The sequence below is a fragment of the Atta colombica genome, unplaced genomic scaffold, assembly GCF_001594045.1.
Source record: "Atta colombica isolate Treedump-2 unplaced genomic scaffold, Acol1.0 scaffold80, whole genome shotgun sequence".
Classification (NCBI taxonomy): domain Eukaryota; kingdom Metazoa; phylum Arthropoda; class Insecta; order Hymenoptera; family Formicidae; genus Atta; species Atta colombica.
In genome coordinates this window covers 219,840-226,892 of record NW_017259573.1, presented here as the reverse complement: position 1 = coordinate 226,892, position 7,053 = coordinate 219,840, and the positions used below count along the sequence as shown (strand labels likewise).

General features: G+C 27.7%; 1 protein-coding gene across 1 annotated transcript in view; it reads right to left on the bottom strand.

Annotated features, from left to right (window-relative positions):
- LOC108692711 (liprin-alpha-2-like) overlaps positions 1-7,053 on the bottom strand; it is a 40,716-nt gene that overhangs the window by 1,150 nt on the left and 32,513 nt on the right. The window lies entirely within an intron of this gene.

The window sequence follows — 7,053 nt, the reverse complement described above, 5'->3', positions numbered from 1 at the left end:
TATATATATATATATATATCCCATATAGGATATATAGTAAAAATATAAGGGTCATTTTTTAATATGAAATATAAATATTTCTTAAACATAGTAAATAATACTTAATAAATTAAGTTTTGGATAGGTGCGGCGTATATACGAGAGTTCACATATTTCATATGCTGTATTATATAATTATACGTCCATATATATGTCCATATATATGTCCATATATCTTTCTTTCTTTTGTAGAATTATTGTTTAGTATGATAAAAATAATAATAATAATGAGAAAACGTGCGTATGAAATAATTAAAAGAATAAGTTGCAAAAGTGATCTTTTTAATTATCTTTTTATATTTTCTCGTTATTATTTTTCTTATTTTTCAACATGAGAAAATACGATATTTAAAAATTCTGAAAAAATCCTGAAAAATTCTCAGAAATTTATGAGAAGAAAGTAAAATGATTTTTACGTGTATAGCACAAAAAATTTTTTATTGAACATCTGCTTTTCGGAAAGATTTTCATAATCTTTCCATAATCTTATGGAACAATTAGCCATTCTCATATAGAGTAGGCTGCATCTCCTAGTATATAATACTTATTGTCTTTGCATATCCTGGCAACACCTCATATAACAATTTCAGAACATGTGCGTCGTGAATCTTTGACGGAATTCCTGTAAATAAATCTCATCGCATATACCCTATAACGTGATTGAAGGGATGCCTGTTCACGTACGTCGATTTAATTTTGTATGCTAGTGTTCGCACTTTAATAAATGTGCTATCAATGCAGCCAAGCACTTTAGGAAAACCAGCAATCTAGATATTATACATAGATAATAAATAACTCACTATATAAATGCTCTTACATAATATATGAACAATAATTCATATTAATGCAATAAAATCTGTACTTCAAAAAATTCGTTTGTAATAATTTCTTTATCCGAAAATTTGATAACGTTGCCAGTTATATAACACAAGAAATCCATAACTCTATTATTTTGTCGGTAAGTCGTTAGCAGGACACACTCCAAATCTCCGTGCAACTTTTCTTAGCAATTTTATTTCTAGCAAACCTACATATATTTCCAAATCGATTTTAATATTTGTTAAATGGCAATTAAATAATAACTGTATATTCAAAATAATATGTCAAACTTATCATCACAAAAATGTCAAAACGTGTATTTCAGCGGACGTAGATTCAATATCTCCATGACTTTGTTCGCTGAGATGATAGAATATATTTTCAAACAAATCTACATACAATTTTATATGTTGTTGCTCGAGAAACTCGAAAATTGTTTTTAAACTAAAACATCAATATAAACATTTACAAGTAAAATATGACAACCTAACCTAATCTAACCTACAAAAACTTACTGTCTAAATCTGAATCAATGGATAGTCACTAATTACCCAGTGGCATACTTTGAACTGATAATCAAATTCAACTAAGAAAGGAAGAATGTTTGAGCATTATATAACTAAAATACTATTATTTGCATGTTAATTTCAATCTTTTATACTATATTCATTGAATTTAAGCATTAAACAAGATTAGTTAGATCACACATTAAAGATTAGCAACTAGGTAGGAATCTCATATTTAATTCATTGATTACCAATGGCATACTTGGTACTGATATCAGTGATTATCTACTGATTTAGATTTAGAGAGTATCTCGTTATAAGAAAAGTTATACACCACTTCTAAAAAGTTTTGTATGAGATAACACGTTTTCTATTTGAGAATAAATAATCGTCATTACTATTAGATGAAAAGAAAAATATCACTTCCAGTAGTAGTTTATTTGTTCAAATCATTTTCATCACTTTGCGCCGCCATATTTTGCACACAACCGACTCTCGGGGCTCATGCCAGATTTTTGCACAAAAGTGGTACAAAAATTCGATACTAGATTTACCAATAAAACAGCGCGCACGATCTTCGTGCGCTCTAAAATCCCTAATGAAACACGCAGTCCGCGCCTCAATGTGCATGAGTTCTCCCAATGAAAAACGCTATTATATTATAAAAGCTTCGCGAGGGCGCTAAAATATATACTTTACAACAGAATATAATATTTATTTTTTTATCTTCAACAATATGTCCACTGATATGATACTTTTCATGATTAAAGATCCCAAACAGTTTATTTTTTAGGTTCCTTTCACGTGGAATGTCTCATGTACACATATAATTTGCAAATCAATATAAATCTTTTTTTCTTTTAAGCTTTCAATTTTAGTTCCATAAACTCAGTATTGTTTTTACGTAATTCGAGTGGTGCAATGACATTTTGTCCAGAGATATTGAACTTTTACGTTAAGGAACCTATATCAAGTGATACTGCTCAACGAGTTGAAAAATGTATGTTTTTAATTTTTTTTCGATTTTAGTTTAAAATTCACTGCCCATCTATCTAATTTTGCGTCTACTTCAATCCTATAAAAAGATGTTTAATTTCGTTCAGTCAATTCGGAGATTTTTATACGATTGTGATGTACCAATGATTTCGTTACTCTAGCTTTCAACTCCAGCATCCCCCCAATATTAAATTATAAATCGCAATCTAATAATATGTGAAATAATACGCTTCTACTTTGGACATATAAGACTACTTGAATTGTAAAATTCGAAAATTATTGAAACAAGTATATAATCAACATAAGTTATTATTTACTTATTAAAATAGAACATTTCGTATCTTTAGCATCATTTGGCACTAGAAATAGCATAAAAATGAGATATTAAAAAATTTTAAACAAATGCTATATCCAACTTCATTCAAAAGTAAATAAAAAGAAATTATTGATAATTTTTTTTAATCTTTTTACAATAACTTGAGTGTATACAATTTCTACAAAAAATTGTATATATGCATTTTTTAAAATCAAATACTTTTTAATAATAAGTACTTAAATTACTATTTTAAAGTAATAAATATTCTTTTTATTTTAAAGATATGCTAGAAACTACAATAAGTAGTGATTTATTACAGAGACGAATTTTTTATTATTAACAAACAAAAAAACATTGAAAATAAGAACTAATAAAATATTAATTAAAAATATCAAAATATAGATTTAAACATATGATTTTAAACATATGAAAACATAAAACAGAAAATTAATAATAAAACAACTTTAGTAATAGAGAGGTTAAAACGTTATAACGAATTAAAAGAAGTGAATAAAACAAGAGTAAAAAAGTATTACGTAAAATAAAATTAAGCTATGTAACTACTAACTTCGCTAAACATAAGATAAAAAGATTGGAACAAAAAAACATACAGCGTAATTAATAACCTGTCGAATGTTCTTAAAAAGTTTTTTTAAATCGAAATCAAATTTTGCTTTTATGCGGTAATTACAAGAAAATACCCAAATCATTAAAAGAAACTTTATGAAAAGCTTATAAACACAAATTTATTTGCTGTAATACAGGATATAAAATGTTACAAAGAGATTTGCCATTACCAAATTTAAAAAGAAAAAAATTTATAGATGATTCGAAAATTTGAAGGAAGATATTAAGTGTACAACTTTGCTTCCGCCGTTTTCCTATAGATGGCTTTAGCGGTAAGTGGTGGTCGAAATAAATAGATCATAGACGTCATACAATAAACTTGGGCATCTGTCAACATAACCCCATAGAAACATTAGTCGATTTGTGTCTGCATCATAAAGTTATTCTCGATTGAAAATGTCAGTTTACGAGCCAAATTCTCGTCATTTGCGGGAGGTTTTAATTTTTTGCTTCAATATGAAGAAATCTGCGGCTGAGGCTCATCGAATACTCTCAAATACTTATGATGAGGCCGCTATTAGTGAAAGAACGTCGTGTCGTGAGTGGTTTCAACGCTTCAAGAACGGTAATTTTGACATCCAAGGTCATGCTCTGTATTTAGTGGGACCAGCTCGGCGTAGTATATTATGAACTGTTAAAACCGACTGAAACAATCACAGGCGATCGGTATCGAACGCAATTGATGCGTTTGAGCCGAGCATTGAAAGACAAACGGCCGCAATACAACGAGAAACACGATAAAGTGATTTTGCAGCATGACAATGCTCGACCCCATGTTGCGAAAGTGGTCAAGACATACTTGGAAAACGTTGAAATGGGAAGTCCTATCCCACTCGCCGTATTCTCCAGACGTTACTCCCTCTATCACTTGTTTCGGTCAATGGCACACGGCCTGGCTGACCAGCACTTCCGGTCTTATGAAGAAATAAAAAATTGGATCGATTCGTGGATAGCCTCAAAAGATGACCAGTTTTTTCGACGCGGGATTCGTACGCTACCCGAAAGATGGGAGAAAGTAGTGGCCAGCGATGGACAATACTTTGAATAAATGTATAACCAGTTTTTTACAATAAAGCCTCGAATTTCGGAAAAAACGGCGGAAGCAAAGTTGTACAACTAATAAAAAAGTCCTATTTCTGGTCTATTGCGGAATCTTAGTAAAAAGTTATTGGGACCCACATGAAATAGTAATCATAATTTTATATCTTAGAGAAAAGTAGATTTCTTTGATGTTATATAGTGTCTTCTTTTATGAGGTCAAATTTTCATATACCGCGCTAGAACTTATCATGAATCGAATACATTAGAAAAGTTTCTTTTGACTGGTTTTTAAAAATTTTAAGAATCACTTATCATGAATCTGTTACTAAAATGGTAAATTATAAAAATAAGAAATAAAATAGCGTCTTGGCATGTTGTTTGAGAGTTTTGTCAGAATCAATGTTTTGTTTGATGAAAACCTCCTCTGAGTCTAATTGTAAGCCTAGGAAATAGAAAAAAATCGTGGACTCAGATCTGATGAATATGGTAGATAGTTAATTAATTCGAACCGCAATTCGTAAATTTTTGTTATGGCGATCATTGATATTCCATTTTATCTGACTTTTTCTATTTACAAAAACACTGACATCGACTGGCACAAATGACTCTCAAACAACAACAAAGCATTTAAAATGGCTACAATTTTCATAAGTATCTTGCAAAAAATATACCATTGTAATACAGAATAGTTTTGACGAGTAATGCCATCTTCATGTTGAGATTCAAAACTTTTCAAACGACTCTCGTGTATATAATATATATATATATATATATTGGATTGTCCGGAAAATTTGTGTCGATGTTGAAGGAAAATTGAATTTTTTTTTATATATGAAGTATATCATATATTTAATATATTTTTCGTACAATAAATGCGCTATCTTTCAATGTTCTATTGAACACTGTTGAAGTAACATTAAGAAAAAATTAAAATTAAAATAAATTCCGAAAACATGATGAATATTAGAGAGATGGTATAAATTTAATTATTTGCTTCAGCCGACGAAAATGGCCTACTTGAAAAATGACCACTCTCAGTCAAATCCAGAGACAACGGCGAGGACGTGGTGGTCACTGTCTCCATTGCTTCTTTAAATTCTTTTATTTTTTATTTTCTTAATAGGAAATCAAGGCCCATAATCGGAAACAGATCTTTAATGCTTAAATAATTCAATGTGAACTTATATATACTATAAATATATACTTATATATACTATATAAATATGGATGTACAAGTGTCCCACCTAATTCGAGCATCTGAAATATCTTGCTTGGTTTTTATGTAAGAAAAAATGTTTCAAATAAAGATGGAACGGTTTCAAAGGGGATGTATTTTGATCATATTGTCTTTCTTCTAGATAGGACGCCAAAAAGATGTAAGAATCACCTCATTTTTTTAAATGGAATTGTATAATTTTTTTTTACATAATATAATTCTTCTAATTATTCTGTATATAAAAGTATTAAGTTAGAGAGATATCAAAAAATCAATAATTTACGAGATATTTTATATTTTATTGACATATTTTAGTGGCACTTATTGACATAAAATGTTAAATAACTCGTAAACTATTAATTTTTTGAATTTTTCGTATTTTAATACTTTTATAAACAAAATAATAAGATGAATTAATTGATGAAAAGAAAACACAGTTGCTTAAAAAATATATATATATGCAAAATGGATAATTTTTTAAATACGCAATTATATGTTTTCTTTCCATCAATTGATCTCATTATTCTGTTCATAAAAGTTACCATATTATTAAAGTATGATTATCAAAAAAATTAATAGTTTTCGAGTTATTTAACATGTCAATATGTGCCACAATAAAGAAAAAAATATTTCGTAAATTATTATTTTTATTTTATATACCATATATCTTAATACTTTTATATGTAGAGTAATTAGAGTAATTAGAGGAATAATATTATGTAAAAAAATTATATAATTCCATTAAAAATAACAGAAGTGACTCTTATATCTTTTTGGTACTTCTAGAAGAAAGACATCATCAAACTCCCTTTTGAAACCTTTCCATTTTTTATCTGAAATATGTTTTCCTATCATAAAAACCAAGCTAGAAATTTCAGATGCTCGAGTTAGAGATATTGTATACTATATTTGTAGTCATTTGAACTACGCGCCGAATTAATTTTTCCGAACTTAAAAACACAGCTATTGAAACTATTGAAATAACATCATAATTAAATTTTGATACACAATATCTTTATTAAAGAGATCATAATTTATTCGATATCTGTAAATAAATTTATCTGTTGTGAAAAATATTACTTCGGCCAGGAATCGAACTCGCCTAATCAGCAGACATTTTTAAAATGTTTTTTAAATGTTTATTTCTTATTAATTTTACGTTTTTTTTACGATTCGTTTTCAAAATTCATGAATTTAACATTTATTAAATATTTATTTTACATTAATTTCTCATTTGAAATAAATGTTTGAAAAAATATGTTTAAATATGTTTTGTTTAACGTTTATTTAAATTTATTTTTTTATTTTAAATTTATTTTTCATTTGAAATGATTTTAAAAAAAATTTTTAACCATTTATTTAACATTTATTAAATGTTTATTAAATGTTTATTTTATATTATTTATTTATTTGAATTCATGAAATGTAAAGAAAGAAACATTTATGTATTTGTACCGTTTATTTAACATTTATTGAATGTTTATTTTATATTA